Source organism: Lissotriton helveticus, chromosome 2_1 (genome assembly GCF_964261635.1).
Source record: "Lissotriton helveticus chromosome 2_1, aLisHel1.1, whole genome shotgun sequence".
Lineage (NCBI taxonomy): Eukaryota > Metazoa > Chordata > Amphibia > Caudata > Salamandridae > Lissotriton > Lissotriton helveticus.
The window spans coordinates 142,952,488-142,970,515 of NC_136059.1; positions in this window are offsets into that span (position 1 = coordinate 142,952,488).

Genomic DNA, 18,028 nt, shown 5'->3' on the forward strand with positions numbered 1-18,028 from the left:
TAAATGGTTAATAAGTGCAAAAAGATGTAATGTATAGCCTTAATCAATTTTCCATGTATTTAGAACTTAGTATTTTTAAGGAAAAATATATATACCGCCACCTTAAGAATAATGTTGCCAGATATCTAGAGACAACTAATTGCAATGTAAATCTATAAGCTGTGTGTCCCTATTATCATGTAGAGGCTCTAAGTGAATACCACGGAGATTATTATTCAGGTAATCGCTTGTTCCCATGGGATTTCAGAGTTGAGCCCCGTGTTTGCTGTATTTAAAGAAAAAATCCAAAATACCTCTCTCTTTTTTCGAATCTTGTCAGGGCATAGTCCAGGTCTGGGTTGCACACTTTCGAGAATGAACCACCTTAAATCTTCAGGTGAGTGGTCAAATTCTAGGAAGTGTGCAACCAGAGGGGCATTCATTTTCTTGGTGCGGACTGCAGACTTGTGTTCCGTTATTCTTTTACTGATAGCTCTGGAGGTTTCACCCACGTATCCTTTCTGACAAGGACATAGTATTAAATATACTACGTTTTGGGTTTTACAATTTGTCATTGTTTTACAGACAATTGTAGTGTTGTTAAATGTGAGGTCCTTCCTTTCAATTGCTTGTGGGCATGTCTTACAGCTGCCGCATTTGTAGTTACCTATGACAGGATTTTCGCTGGTTATGCTTCTTTGAATGAAGTTTGTTTTCACTGGCATTCTAGATCTTTCAACTAAATCCTTAATGTTTTTGTTTATTTTGTAGGCAATAACCGGTTTGGGTATGTGGTTATCTTTAGATTTGTTGACATTGAGGAGATTCCAATTGGAATAAATAATTTGTCGTATCTTGTCATTCATTAAAGAGTGTCTAGTGACCAGAACCAACTGGTCATTTTGTTTAGTGACCTTTTCTTGTAGAATCGATTGGCGGTCAAAAAATCGTGCTCTTTTGAATGATTCCCGGACAAGCCTGTGCGGGTAGCCACGGTCTTCGAATTTCTTTTTCATGGCGAAGGAACGTTCATCATAGTCTTGAAGTTTAGAGCAATTGCGTCGAAGTCTCAAAAATTGACTAAAAAGGATATTATTTTTTTGGGATGCAGGGTGAAAGCTTTTGTAGTGCAGCAGGGTATTGCGGGCCGTAGGTTTGACAAATAAATCCACATAAAGTTGGCCTTGGTCAGGCTTAATGGATAGATCCAAAAATTCCATTTCGGTGTTGCTGATGTGAGATGTGAATCTAAGATTGTTGTCGCAGGCATTAAGCCATGTTATGAATTCATTAAGATTGTCCTCATTGTCATCCCATATGAATATCACGTCGTCGATATATCTCGACCAGTGTAGAATTGTTTCATAAAAGGGGGCTATTTCGTTGAAGATATGGGTATTCTCAAATGATGCCATATAGATATTCGCAATAGTAGGGGCGCAAGATGCGCCCATACTGACTCCTTTGGTTTGCTTGTACAGATTGCCTCGAAATTCAAAGACATTCTCCTCAAGAACAATCTTGAGGCAGTCTAAGACATTACAGTCGACTTCATATGTGTTGATGAACCAATCTGTTGCCGTAATGGCACCGTCAATTGGGATGTTAGAGTATAAACTCTCCACATCTAGAGTCACTAACCACTGTCTCCTTTCATTAAAGGTTGTACCCTCTAGCAGGTTGATGATGTGACCAGTATCTTTCACGTATCCTGGTATTTCAGATATATATGGTCGCAAGATGGCATCCAGATATTTAGAAAGGGGTTCAGTGATACTTCCTATGGTGTTGACAATCGGATGGAAAGGAGTATCTGATTCATTTTTGTGGACTTTTGGTGTCCCATAAAGGCAGGCCATTCTAGGGACTGATATATTCAAATAGTCATATTCTTTTTGGCATATGTCTCCATTATTCAAAGCTTTAGAAGTCAGTCTCTGTATCTTTTGTTTGGTTTTAGTTGTAGGGTCTTTGGATATTGGCTTATAGAAAATATTGTCATTGAGCATATTCTCTATTTTTGTTGTATACTTAGAGGTGTCAAGGATAGCGATGCCTCCTCCTTTGTCACATCCCTTCACAGTGATGGAGGTGGATTCCTTCAGTGACTTAAGTGCCGTATACTCTTCCAATGTGAGGTTGTAAGGAGTGTGAGGTATGTATTTTGTTGCTACTGTGAGTTTTTTCATAACTATTTTTTCAAAAATAGGGATTTCTGGAGACACCTGATCGGAAGTTGGGGTGAAAATGGACTTAGGTGCTAAACCTGATTTGTTTGTTTCCCTGACGTTTGGTTCAGTATTAGAGAAAAAGTCCATAAGCCGGATTTTTCTAAAAAATGACATCACATCATTAAACAATTCAAATTTGTTTAAACCAGAGTGTGGTACATAGCTCAGGCCCTTCGATAGTAGAGAAATTATTCCTTGATCTGGTACTTGGCTACTGAGATTAAATATAGGTATCGTTGTCATTCTCTCCAGTAGCGTGCATTGCGGGTTTCTAAGTATCTGTTCGGATTCATAGGTTGATGTTCCTGGTATTGGGGTTGGTGTTCCTGATATTGGGGTTGGTATTGTTGTTGGCGTTGGGGTTGATATTGTCCCCTTTGTTGGTAAGATTGACGAGGTTGATATCCGGTTCTGTATTGTGGTCGGTAACGTGGTCGCCAATTGCCCCTGCTCTGTTGGCGTTGACCTAAAAAAGTCTAGATCTTTGATTGAATTGGTATCCCTGGTTCTGATATGGAGAGGAACTACCAGCACTGTCTGAATCTGATGAGTTAGAGAAAGTAGTTACTTTTCTACTTCTCATTCCTGCTGGTTCATTTTCAGGATCTGATGGATTAGAGTCCATGTATGAATAGAAACCATCTGATAGATAGGGATATACTTTCTCTTTGTTGTAATATTTCAAATCTTTTTGAAATTTGTCTAGTTTTCTTTTTGAGAGGTAGTCAGTATAGGAATTAAGTTCTGTTTCTACTTCTTCAAGTCTCTTTTTAATGTCTGGTATGGTATCTAATGATTTTATTTTATTCTCTAGATCTTGTATTTCTTGTATTAATTCTAGTAGTACTGTTTTGGCTGTCTCAACTATCAGCATCATCATGTCTCTAGAACATCTGTTTGCAATAAGGGACCATTTTTCTAGAAATGTTTAATTTGTATAAAAAGGCCCGGGATGTTTTTAATTTGCATACCTTGCGGAATAACTCCAGCTTTCAAGTAATCTAGAATATATTTACCATGTAGCTCAATACGTCTGGACTTTTTCTTTAGATCTAGCAGTTTTTGTAATTCTTCATTATGGCTAGCATTGGATATGTTAATATTATCAAAATTTATTGCTGCACCTACCATAGATACAAAGTCTTCTTCCGAAAAACCAAATGATTGCATGTTAGCCATAATTGTTTAAAGTGAATAGAAAAATAATAAAGGTAAAAGAAAATTAATAATTGTAGACTGAGTACAATCTATATACTCAGTAGAAAAAGAAATTATGAAATTAGAATAAAAAAAGAGACGAGAAGAAGAGAGAGGAGAGATGGATACGAAAAAGAGGAAATTTAAAGAGAAGAGATGTTCGGATGAGATTGAATAAAAAGGTTGAAACAGCTCAAATCGACATGAGAAAGCATTAATCAACAAGCGTTATTTGTATAGTTTCTTATGTTTACACAATTGAACTGCTCTCATAGACACAAATAATTATATCAAATATAAACCCCTCATGGAAAGTCCATGAGTAACACAATTTGGAAAGACAGGGACCCCTACTTCTAATGCCTTCACTACTAGTAGAGAATAAATTGAACTATTTTTTATGGAAAAACAAACAGTAGTGAGCTTAATAATTAAGCCAAAAAACCCATGGGAACAACTAAACAATTTAGATAATTATAGTGACATGTAAACAAAATTGATAGAAGCAGACCATGCTTTTTATATTCTAAATTAGATTGTGATTTATTTAAATATTTTCTTCATTTTTTTGGGTAAATTTCATTTATAAAAAATACATATAAATCATTAAAAATCAATACCATGCATATTGAGATTTCAGAAATTATTCTGTACATATTCAAAAACACAAAAAAAGAAAGAGGCGGAACAAAAAACAGCACAAATGACACTGATGACAAATCGGGCTAGTGGAGTAAGCAAAGCGGTGGATGGAGACTCTATGCGCGTTTCGGCTATTGCCTTCTTCAGGAGTCCGTCATTTGCATTAGGACAAAAAAATAAAAAACACTGCAAAACATATAAAGATCATGTCACATAACCTTGTATAGTAAAGGTGTATTACTGTAGATATAAACATCTTATGTAAACCTTGGGCCTAGGTCTAATTCATATACATGTACACTTTATAGACATTGTTTGATTTACAGAAACGATAAGTGTCTTGTAGGGCTAAATAACAGAGCAGTTACATAATATTGGTAAATGCTTTTGGTTTATTTGCATAACATGATTGTATCCATATATCAAAAAAACTTATCATTTTAAACCTACGACAGGTACAACCAAAATTTATATTACAAATATCTCATCAGATAACTGCTTCCATAACCATGAAAAAGAAATTCGAAGACCGTGGCTACCCGCACAGGCTTGTCCGGGAATCATTCAAAAGAGCACGATTTTTTGACCGCCAATCGATTCTATAATAAAAGGTCACTAAACAAAATGACCAGTTGGTTCTGGTCACTAGACACTCTTTAATGAATGACAAGATACGACAAATTATTTATTCCAATTGGAATCTCCTCAATGTCAACAAATCTAAAGATAACCACATACCCAAACCGGTTATTGCCTACAAAAGAAACAAAAACATTAAGGATTTAGTCGTAAGATCTAGAATGCCAGTGAAAACAAACTTCATTCAAAGAAGCATAACCAGCGAAAATCCTGTCATAGGTAACTACAAATGCGGCAGCTGTAAGACATGCCCACAAGCAATTGAAAGGAAGGACCTCACATTTAACAACACTACAATTGTCTGTAAAACAATGACAAATTGTAAAACCCAAAACGTAGTATATTTAATACTATGTCCTTGTCAGAAAGGATACATGGGTGAAAACTCCAGAGCTATCAGTAAAAGAATAACGGGACACAAGTCTGCAGTCCGCACCAAGAAAATTAATGCCCCTCTGGTTGCACACTTACTAGAATTTGACCACTCACCTGAAGATTTAAGGTGGTTCATTCTCGAAAGTGTGCAACCCAGACCTGGACTATGCCCTGACAAGATTCGAAAAAAGAGAGAGGTATTTTGGATTTTTTCTTTAAATACAGCAAACACGGGGCTCAACTCTGAAATCCCATGGGAACAAGCGATTACCTGAATAATAATCTCTGTGGTATTCACTTAGAGCCTCTACATGATAATAGGGACACACAGCTTATAGATTTACATTGCAATTAGTTGTCTCTAGATATCTGGCAACATTATTCTTAAGGTGGCGGTATATATATTTTTCCTTAAAAATACTAAGTTCTAAATACATGGAAAATTGATTAAGGCTATACATTACATCTTTTTGCACTTATTAACCATTTAGACCAATTATATGTATTGGCCGCATGTGTGTCCATTCAAATTCACGTCGTAATTTCATATTTGTAGTTCTTCTTTTTAGAACTACTAGCAAGTACCCTTTAACCCTGGGAACCAAGAAGAAACGTCACCAGTAGAGACGCCTATTCCAAGCACTCGTCGCGCTAATTCATTTGTGTAGTTCCACATTTTGTAATACTAGCACTTGCGCGTAGAGAGATTAGTTCAATTACCAGTGAGCTGCGCAATCACCCCGCGGCCGCTGTGTTTCCCTATTCGTGTAGTTCCATACTTCGAACTACACACGCATGCGTATTGAGACATGGGATCAAGGTCCAACATATCGCCCATACAGTATTTTCCTTTGACCTATCATTACGGCTTTCACTAACTGGACACACCAGTTCCCACTCATCATCAGGACAAAAGTGGGATATATAAGATCGGTTTTTTAAACACACGCTTCCCTCGCCTTGACGACGTAGGACATCCAGGACCCCGATGTATCACGGCGCCTATCGTTTCTGCGGTATGTTATGTGCCTAAGCGATATGCCTCATGCCTCATAGCGCAACAACAGCCAGGCTCTAATTAGGCTCTCTTTCTCTCTTAGGTCTGCGCTTGCCCCAAATGTCTCATACATAAGGAGAGATACAGTACTTAAAGAAGTTCTACTTCATTCGAGTGTGAATTATCAACTAGGTATTTACTGTCACTCTATTCAGTGAGTATAGTAGTAAACTTTCACGTTAATTTAAAATAAATTCTTTCAATTGGTGTTAAACAATCCTCTTACAATTCTATTACCTCTGAACTTTTTCAGATTGCGACCGCCAGTCTGCGCATAATAACTTTTACCCTAGATTGTCATTGCGTCACATTACCCACTTTGTACGTAGATATGGCGACCGGCCAATAAGGTAAATAAACTAAAATGTAAGTTACCACCCTGACAGATATCTTCCTCTTTCGATCGATACAAACCTCATATCATTTCTTTCTATTGCAGTGTTGCATATCTATGCACATGACCTCAACATCCTTTTAAGCGCTACAATTACCGCTTTACTAAGAACAATACGGACACTATCAAGGTATAAATATGTCTCCATAATTGGTTCCGAATAAGACCTTTGTCTTTACTATAATAATCCCTAACTACTATAGATACCCGTCCTTAATTGAGAAGGAATATTCGACCGATAAAATAGCTCATTGAAATATATGCATCATTACTTTATTTAATAGGATGTCGGTGAAACGATCAATGTACAAATAACTATCCTGACACATGGGAACATCAGGCAACTATGGATGTGTACTTTAAGTATGCTAACAACGCTTTGAAATGGGTAGTATTTTAGCTAAATAGTAGTTTTCTATTTTTCCTTTGGCATCTAGTATATCATCCTACCATACCATGCGATATAATAGCTGTTCTTTACATTTAGTGAGATAAAGAGTACGGTCCCATCCAGTTGACTGACCTTCAAGTGATCTATCCATTTAAGTGTACCCCTCTTTCTCCCATGTAAGTAATTATTTTTAATTCTCTAGAAACAATGAATAGGTTAACTTTCTAAAGAGTCTGTCCTTGTCTAACCAATAATACCACCAATTTAGACATACCAACGTAGGTAATATTTAGGCCTTTCCTATTTCATTCTTTCACTCTTTCCCACTTTTGCTCATTCTCCACCTTCTTTTCTTTCTCAAAAAATTCTATATATGGTCCCATGTAGGAACGTCTTTAACTATTCTTCTATGTTACTTATATGTATAGATGTTTAGGATAATTTTAAGATTGAGGACTTGGGTTGCAACTGTCTCAGGTTGATAATATCGGGCATATCCACACAGCAGTTATCTGATGAGATATTGGTAATATAAATTTTGGTTGTACCTGTCGTAGGTTTAAAATGATAAGTTTTTTTGATATATGGATACAATCATGTTATGCAAATAAACCAAAAGCATTTACCAATATTATGTAACTGCTCTGTTATTTAGCCCTACAAGACACTTATCATTTCTGTAAATCAAACAATGTCTATAAAGTGTACATGTATATGAATTAGACCTAGGCCCAAGGTTTACATAAGGTGTTTATATCTACAGTATTAAACCTTTACTATACAAGGTTATGTGACATGATCTTTATATGTTTTGCAGTGTTTTTTATTTTTTTGTCCTAATGCAAATGACGGACTCCTGGAGAAGGCAATAGCCGAAACGTGCGTAGAGTCTCCATCCACCGCTTTGCTTACTCCACTAGCCCGATTTGTCATCAGTGTCATTTGTGCTGTTTTTTGTTCCGCCTCTTTCTTTTTTGTGTTTTTGAATATGTACAGAATAATTTCTGAAATCTCAATATGCATGGTATTGACTTTTTAATGATTTATATGTATTTTTTTTAAATGAAATTCACCTAAAAAAATGAAGAAAATATTTAAATAAATCACAAACTAATTTAGAATATAAAAAGCATGGTCTGCTTCTATCAATTTTGTTTACATGTCACTATAATTATCTAAATTGTTTAGTTGTTCCCTTGGGTTTTTTGGCTTAATTATTAAGCTCACTACTGTTTGTTTTTCCATTAAAAAAAAGCAATTACACTGTCTACTCATCCGGTGGCTCCCCAGGCAGTTGTAGTGGATGGTGAACAAGGGGAAGCTGTTCCTCCAGTTAAACCCATAGCTACTGAACCTGTGAAAGGCTCGGTTAAGCTTATAGTTGAGGCTTCTCCTCTAGTCCTAGTTTTAGCTAACGTTCCTACACTGGCTCCAGGACAGGACGAAACCACCTCATCATTGTTGTCCAAGGCCTTACACTGGTTAACTAATAATATGGTCATAACTCCCTGGGGTAAGCAACAGCTGGCTGAAGAACTAGTTATGGCCAGGAGGGTGGAGTGGATTGGGAGTAGTGCAAAAAGATTCAGGGGAGATTGTGTTGTTTTGAATTTTTCAGACCCCGAGGTTTTAACAAACATATTGCCCAACCTTTTACCGCCACAGCGAAGATCCACCGACATTATACCACTTACCCTAGACTTTTTTTACTATAGGAGTGGGAGGGGTCCTATTCGTTGTACATTCAGGACAAAATGGAATGTGATCTCAGCCAAGGGGAGGAGTGTTGCTAAACCTACTGAGTGGGGACTAAATCTTGAGAATAGGTTCACAGCCCTCTCCAATCTGAACGATTGTGATTGACTCCCAGGGGGCAAAAGTTTACTACCATCAGCTATAACAGATTGGAGTTTATGCACGTTGCCTGCTTATAATGGTAATGAGGCTGCCCAATCGGATGCTTTAAGAACTGTAGCTCAGACAAGCTCAGTAGCATCAGTAGCAGGAGTGTCTTGTCCTTTGATTTTAAATCCTGATGTGCAACCTGATTGTTCGACTGGGGTGGGGAACCTAATCTCTTGGAATCTGGCCGGGCTGTGTTCTAAATTAGATTGTGGGGAATGGCTCGGCTTTGTTAGCTTATATGACGTATGTATATTCCAAGAGACCTGGGCATGTGAACCTGTTTTTGTGTTAGGCTATTTAAATTTTTCTGTGCCAGCAATAAAGGGTACTAAAGGGAGACCAATGGGGGGTCTTACAATCTGGGTTCGCCAGACCCTTAAACTTACCATTAAAAATATAGAGACTAATCATAATGACATCCAGTTGATCAGGGTATCTAGTGGTGTATCTGGGTCGCTTGATATATACAATATATATGCTAGGAGTGTTAAGGGAGGACGATCTGATGTTCTAATTGCCTTGGGTAATTTTCTTGATACATTTTCCCCCGGTAACAATGTTGTAATAGCAGGTGATCTTAATCAGACTTTTGAGCCCCTGGTCATGTCCGAGGCCTTCCTTGGAGCAGATGAGGACTTCCAATGGGGTATTCCTGCATTAGATCTAAAGCCAGTCACACGTTGGACCGAGGATATCATAGATTTGAATGCTATGTGCCTCGAAAAAGGCCTGAGAGCTCTGAATGGACGAACAGCATTGGACAAAAATGGCTCAATGACCTATGACAACGAAGGACACAAAAGCAGGATAGATTATGTTATTTGCAGTTTATTGCTGTGGCCATCTGTTTGTGATATGGAGGTTGTCACGAGACCAGAGAGTGATCACAACCCTCTATGTGTTGAGCACAAATGGTGGTCCGCTGGGACAAATTCAACTTGCCTGAATGCTCTTGTTCCACCTTTGGTCATTCCAGAAAATAATATGCGTAGGCTTAAATGGGCTAGCGTAGTGACCAACCAACAGGCTATTGATAATATCAATTGGGAAACTGACAAAGCTATAGTAGCTTTGGAAACAATTAGTGTTTCTCCCTCTAGCCTGGGGGACGTGGTTAATATTCATGATACCCTTTTTGCTAAGATTAAAAAACACTTTCTGAAACCAGCTAGGCAAAATGGGACTAGAGTTAGTAAAGATGCAAAATGGTATAATGCCGAATGTAGGGCTGCACGACTGGCTCTGGGCCAGGCCATTAAAAAGAGAGTGGTAGAAACTACCCGCCTAGCCAGAAAGAGTTATAAAGCATGCATAGTAAAAGCTAAAAAAGCCTGGGATGAGTTACATTGGTGTAAACTGAAGAAAGCTAGCGATAGAAAGGACTCCAGAGCTTTTTGGAATATTGTTAAATGGGGTAGTGATAGAGTAGAGGAACCCCCCAATAATAACGTACCACAGGAGGCTTGGGTAGAATTTTTTAACTCACAGTATGCTCTTAATACGCAGATTACAGGTGAGGACAGTATTACTATGTCCTTTTCTCAAGGTAATCTTTTTACTGACAAAGAAATTATGATTGCTATTAATGCTGTGAATAGAGGACATGCTCCTGGTTCAGATGGCGACCCTGCAGACATCTTTTTAAATGATAAAGAGCGGTGGTGTAAATACATCTGTTTACTTATCAATTTCATTGCTAAGGGCACTGAGGTCCCGGCTTCTTGGAGAGGAGCAGTGATTATTCCTGTGTTCAAAAAGGGAGATCGTGCACAGCCGGGTAATTATAGGCCAATAAGCCTTATCGACACTGTACAAAAAATAGTTGGCCGTGTTGTTGTTAACAGGCTTCTGGATTGGGCAGAGGACAATAATATCCTATCACCCTATCAAGCAGGATTTCGAAGGGCAACAAGCACGGTGGACCAAGTATTCCGCTTCCAATTGCTTCAATGGAAGACTGTGGTGCTGGGAGGAGGCAGCCTATATGCGGCATTTGTCGATCTGAGGGCTGCCTTCGACCTGGTGCCACGGGCCAAATTGTGGCAAGTCTTACAGAGTTTGGGGGTCCCCGAGGAATTATTGACCTTGGTAATGCAATTGCATGATCTCACTTTTGCTAAAATCCAGTGGGGTGGCCATGACAAGGTTACAGAAGAATTTCCTGTAGAAAGAGGTGTTCGACAAGGGTGTTCAATGGCTCCAACCTTGTTCACTCTGTACATAAATGGTGTCGTCTCCCGCATGGTAACAGCTTCTGTAGATGCTCCCTCTCTCTCAGGGTTAAAAATCCCTATACTAATGTTCGCGGACGATACTCTTATTTTGTCCAAAACCCCTAGTGGTCTGCAGCATGCCCTGTCCATTTTTGAGAATTTCTGTGGAGAACATGGCTTGGACGTGAACGCCACTAAAACTAAACTCATGACTTTTAAACCATACCGCAGTTTTAAGTCTAAAATAGTCATGAGTGGGCGGCCTCTTGAGGTGGTAAACTCATTCACATATCTGGGAATTCTTATTGCAGATAACAATAGGTGGAGTCAGCATATAAATATTGCTACCTTGCGACATAAGCAATTATCGGGTGTTATTAACTCGGAACATAGGAAGTCTATGACCAAACCCGTCAAGCCAGCCTTGCTGGTTTATGAAGCAAAGGCTATTGGGTCCGCACTTTATGGTGCGGAGATGTGGGGCTTTGAAAACCTGAACTCCCTACAAGGGTCGGAGAACAAATTTTTAAGGTTACTCACTGGTACCCCGAACAGTACTCCACTCTTGCCTTTAAGATACGAGCTTGGTCGGAATCAGATCAAGGACCTAGCCAGACTACGACCAATCTTATATTGGCGAAGACTTTAAACTACTCCCGAGCTTGCACATTACGCAGAAGGTTTTATTGATATCATAAAGGCGGACTTCTTTCATAAAATCAGTTGGCTCAATTCACTGAAGGCAATATTGTTTGAGCTTGGGTTAAGTCCTTTATGGCTTGATCCAGTTGGTGCATTATTTCCCTCCAAGTCTGATCTAAAAAATATATTTTGGGAACACGTTGTCAGCAGGAGTTTGAGTAATTCTAGTAATGGGTCCATGTCTGCGGGTTTCCTTGAGGTTAAACTGTATCCGGCTCTGGAGTCATATTGGGACATTATTTCAAAGCCAGGAGACAAGAAGCTCCTATTCCAACTCAGAGCTGGAGCCCTCCCCATAAGATCATTGACAGCCAAATGGGGCTCAGGGGGGTGTGATACTTGCCCCGCTTGTGGAACGGGGAATAAAACTCTTGGTCATTTTTTGTTCTCCTGTAAAGCATATTGCGTCCCAAGGCGTGCCTGGTTAGCACCTATGTGCAGGAACCTGGGGACTACTTGTAGTTCTGTTGCCCTGCGAATTATATGTTCAAGCCCTCTTACATGGATATTAATAGCTAGTGCAAAATATATCGGTTGGGCATGGGCGATCAGGCAGAGACTGCTAGTTAATTAACTATTCTCTGCCTGTAAAATCAGTCTCTATGAACCTGTTTTTATTTGCTTTTAGTCTAATAATGAATTTGGTAATTTTACAGTGATTGCTAGTTAATTGACTATTCCCTGTATGCACATTAACGCAGAGACTGCTAGTTAGTTAACTATTCTCTGTTTGTAAAATCTGTATATATGAACCTGTTTTTATTGCTTTCTTAGACTAATAATGAATTTGGTAATTATACAGTGACTGCTAGTTAATTGACTATTCTCTGTATGTAACTTCTGTTCCCATGAAATTGTCACTATCGCTTCTTTTTCTCTTACATCATAAACGTTTTTATAATAATGTATCAATCAAATCTCTTTTTAAATTATTTAACAAATACTGTGAGAATCTTTTTAATCAAATGTATTTTATGGATCCAATAGTGCTTTGAAAATGTATTTGTTTGTAAATTTAATTTCATTTTAATACTGTTAATATGTTGTCCATGTTTTGCTTTTATGAGTAATTACTCGAATAAAGCACTATTTGAATTGAACATATTTTTTTCAACCTCATCTTTTTCTTGACCCCTGCCTAACTTCTCACAAGACTCACTATGAGACTTATTTGGAAACATTTCACACAGATTCATCATAGGCAAGTCAAAAAATGCTTTCTATAGAAACTAGGTCCTAACTCGAACTACCTACTGGTGACCGCCAGAAGTTAATATATGTATTGGTAGGTAGTTACAGTTAGGGCCTAATCTTCATGAAATTGTCAAAACAAGTTTACTACTCACTTCAGCTCCTGCCTGGAAAGTGTTGGGGTGACTTGTCAAGTTGGGGCCCAGAAAAAAGACAGGTCTCAAAACGCATTTTCCTCATGCAATTTCCCATCAGGATTTTAGACACAACTGCGGCTCGAACCGATGAGCGGAAAATTACATGAACTTTGGTCTAGAAAGATATCATTTTGTAATTTGGTTTAAAGCCATTCAGTAGTTTTTAAGTCATTAAAAAAGATGTATTTACATATATGTAGGGATGTGGAAGTTCCGCGGAACCGACAGATCTCATGTTGAGAGATTGACTGCCACCACTTCATCCAGGAAATGGTGGCAGCAAAATTGTGACTCAACCCGCTGGAGGCCAAAAACCTTTAATGCATTAAAAATTTGCCACAAATTTGTGGAGGATCTGTAATAAAAAAAATTAAAACAAGTACTATGGCATGTTCTGGGCATGGAAAATATTTATCTTACCCGGGCAGGAAAAGTTTCCTCCTTTGGGGACCTTTGGCAACCATTCCTTGCCCTGATGGCACCAGAGTTCTGGGAACTATATTGCCCGAAATACTTATATCTCCTGCATCTTACCACACATGTCTTAGACAATTAGATTACATCTGCCCTCGGAAACCAGGTGCTGTTGAATTGAAGTCACAGACCAGTGGAAGGAGGTGGTGGTTCTATCTCTGCTTTTCTTTCTTCTTCCTCCTCTCTCTTTGTTTAATCTATAGGGAGGGCAGATGGGAATGTATTGTTTGGGTGCTGTTAGATTTTTAACGCACTAGCTAGCCGATTTGGTGCCCCCTGTGTGGCTCGTTACTTGAGTATTTGCTCAAGCATCATTTAATAAAGAGATTTAAACCTAAAACAAAAGCTATCACCTGTACTTGTTTTTATTTAGCCCCCCCAGGTAAGCCAGGTCACGAAGGGAATTCCTTATATTATTATAGGGGAGGAGGGTGAACAAGGCCCCCCTCCCTGGGCCAATTTTGGACCCGGATACCCCATTCCCTGGGGCCTGGCCTTATCACAAGTGGGAGGGTCCTTCTAGCCCCCTTCCGGCCCTATTTAAGCCCCGGGTACTCAATCCCCTGGGACCATGATGTGCATGTAATTGGGAAGAGGGACTTACAGCACCCAAACCCGGGCTGATTTCAGCCTTGTGGACTCCATCCCCCAGGCCCCTGTCTGAATAATAAAGGAAATGGGTGCCACGTGAACCCCCTCCTGGAGCCACTTATTAATCTGGGTATCCCTACTTGCAGGGTCAGCTCCCACTATGTCCTTGAGTCCTCACCCTATGTGCACAATGGCACATTAAAGGAAAACTGTGGGTTTTTTTGCATTCCAGAAGCAATTTCAAAGCTCCCAACAAGTGAGAGCAAACATGAAGTCTCCTCCAAGCTAGTTCAGTTGCACAGGCTGGAGTGGGAATATGACATTTTACCCCTCTAAAGGCCCATCTGATATTCTATGCCTTCCCTACTGTTGCACAGACTAAAGTGAGAATTTTATAATATATATTTATACACAGTATTATGCATTAGTTTTTTTAATTACATTATGTAGTATGCATATATTAATATATTTAGCATTAACTACTCATAAGGAGACTAGAGGGATGTGTTTAGAATACATACATATTTTATATATATATATATACCTTTTTTGGTTCTCCTTTCATTTGGTCATTCATGAGATTATATATTGGTAAAACAAGCTGCTTTACATTCCTTAAAGACTTAGCCTGAAGGCTGCTCTCCACAGTTACCACTAGGATAGCTTTCTATATAGGTTGTATTTAAACCTACCATCAATAAGGGTTTTTTGGACTAGTGCAAGGTGCCCACTAGAATAGTGGACAGCATATGCCAAGCCAACTTCTCACAACATGGAATATTTTCTAAGAGTACAATACCTCAGTGCCTCAGTTGTTCGCCTCTGTGACTCAGCCCCATCCTGGCCCACATATCTGACTAAGCATTGCTCATTGTCAGACCCTGCTAACTGCAACCAGATGAATATGATTTCACATGAACACATCCTTCCCTTAACTTCAATCTGAAAATAATACCTTGTGTTCATTTTAACAATTATTCAAGGCAGTGAGCTACTCTGAATGTGTTTGTGAACGACTAGTTGGAGATGCCTCATCTAGGCAGATCGATATGTGGGATAACGCACACAGCAATCATTTTCATTTGGCATGTAAAATGTTATATATGTAAATTTGTAAATAAGATTAAGCATGGGCTGAAAATTTGTTCCGCTCGCGGAATTTGCGGATTTTCCGCAAGTTCGCAATCTGCGAATCTCGCGAAATCGCGGTAAAATCCGCGAATCAGCGGGGACGAATTTTCAGCCAAGCACTTACAGGGTTACAGGAGCAGGTGCAAAAGTTGAAGCTAATTTTTTGTAACCTTTTACAAAAGGGTTACAAAGAAATTAACTTCAACTTGGGCACCTGCTGCTGTGAGCCTGTAAGTGATTCCTGGCGCCTCGTTGCCTACTTGCAACTATTCTCTGACCCTGCTCTGACCCTTGAAGCAGGGTCAGAGAATAGTTACAAGTAGGCAATGAGGCGCCCGTCATGAAAATTAAACCTCAACAGGAAGCACTGACAGATATAAAAACAAGCATTTGCAATGCAATAGGTCTCGCATTAGGAAAGTTTGAGCTATTGGTCTTGTAAATGACAATTTTTTTTATTTATGTGTTGGTTTTGAAAATAGCTAAATTAATAGCTTTGTCATTTACAATACCTTTCGCAAATGTGACACCTATAGCATTTGTAATGCAACATGTTTTGTATTTACGTAACTTAGCTGTATTGATATTACAAATTACAATGGCTTTTAATTTTTTTAAATAATTAATACTTAAATTAAAGTGATTTTAGATTTATAATGGCAATAGCTTAAACTTTTGTAAATAACTTTTGTGAAGATTATGTTCAGTGTATTTTATTGTGACGAAAATCCAAGAACAGAAGTGAAATATTAACATCTTTTTGTGACATTTGTAATAAAGTTTGAAACATTGAGAGAACATATTTGAACCAGTTGTTGTTGAATGGTTGCACAGATTGATGCTGGGGTGGCGCTGAGTGGTGCTGTGGTGGTGCTGAATGGTGCTGTGGTGATTCTGAGTGGTGCTGTGGTGGTGCTGAGTGATACTGGAATGGTGCTGAGTGATGCTGGTGTGGTGCTGAGTGGTGCTGTGGTGGTGCTGAGTGATGCTGTGGTGGTGCTGAGTGATGCTGTGGTGGTGCTGAGTGATAATGTGGGGGTGCTGAGTGATGCTGTGGTGGTGCTGAGTGATGCTGTGATGGCGCTGAGTGGTGCTGTGGTGGTGCTGATTGGTGCTGTGGTGGTGATGAGTGATGCTGTGGTGGTGCTGAGTGGTGCTGTGGTGGTGCAGAGGGCAGAAAGGCAAAAAAAGCAGTATAACAAAGGGCAGAATGGCAGAAAAACAAGGGAAAACGAGTCTAACAGAGGGCAGAAGGGCACAAACAACTAGTCTAACGGGGCATAAAGGCACAAAAACGAGTCTAACAGAGGGCAGAAGGGCACAAAAAACGAGTCTAACAGAGGGCAGAAGGGCACAAAAACAAGGGAATAACAGAGGGCAGAAGGGCACAAAAAACGAGTCTAGCAGAAGGCAGAAGGGCAGAAAAACAAGGGAAAAATGAGTCTAACAGAGGGCAGAAGGGCACAGAAAACGAGTCTAACAGGCGGCAGAAGGGCAGAAAAACAAGGGAAAAACGAGTCTAACAGAGGGCAGAAGGGCAGAGAAACAAGGGAAAAACGAGTCTAAAGGAGGGCAGAAGGGCACAAAAAATGAGTCTAACAGGGGGCAGAATGAATCCCGCCCTGCGTGTTTGTCCACGAAGATGCCACCTTTTTGTGCAATACCTATACTCAACTGGAGTACTTTCTACTGTCTAATCAGTAAGTGCTCCCTCGTTGGCTAAATGTATCGGGGCAGATTTACAATAACTGGCGCATCCCCAGGGATGCGCCAGTTATTGAATGAATGAATGAATGAAAGCCGTCTTATATTGCGCAACTTAGGCCGGAAGGCATCAAAGCGCCTAACATAAAAGGGAAAAAGGGACCCAGATGCCAGATTACAGATATGCCTCGGCAAAGAGCCAGGTTTTTAATGATTTCCTGAACAGCAAGATAGAGGGTTGGGTCTTTAATTCCTGGGGGAGGGAGTTCCACAAGTTAGGAGCCACGAAAGAGAAAGCTCTTCCTCCCCACCTGACTTTACGAACTCAGGGCACCGATAGCAGGTTCTTGCTGGAGGAGCGAAGATCTCTGCTGGGGACGTAAGGAACCAGTAGGGCTCTCAGCTCCGCCAACCATGGTGCGCTGCATTTACAATGCTGAGAGGAGGGGGTCCCAGTGTATACAAGAAGCAATTACATACAATTAAAGAGAGTTAATCAACAACAATTGCTTTGATCCACAAAGTTTAATTCACAATGGGATGCAGTATATTGCATATACATCATGCGGAGAACAGTCAGCTGTATTGAGAGTCATACAGTGCCCCAAGGAGGGAGAAGGGAGGTGATGGTGAGAGGTTAGGGAAGTGATGGGATTAAGTGACAGTAAAATAAATCCTTTAAGCACTTATTTAGGCTAAAAATGTAGTAGCAACAACTTGCATAGTGCATAGCGACATTATTTGAAAGAAAGGCATACGACACAAGGTACAGTGTATAGACAAAATGTTGGCGTGAGGTTGCCACAATTGAAACAAATAGTCGACGTTTCGACCCTCTGAGGTTGCAGGATCGTTTAACCTTGCTGTGGGGTCTTCATCAGGACCGGAGGGGGGGGCAAAGGACCTATCGGAAGTATAATAAGTTTCAAATTAGAGGGTAATTATTCTGCCTCAAAATTATCACATAGGTAGAGACAAACATAATTAGTGGTAAGTTCATTGGATAGGTGCATTT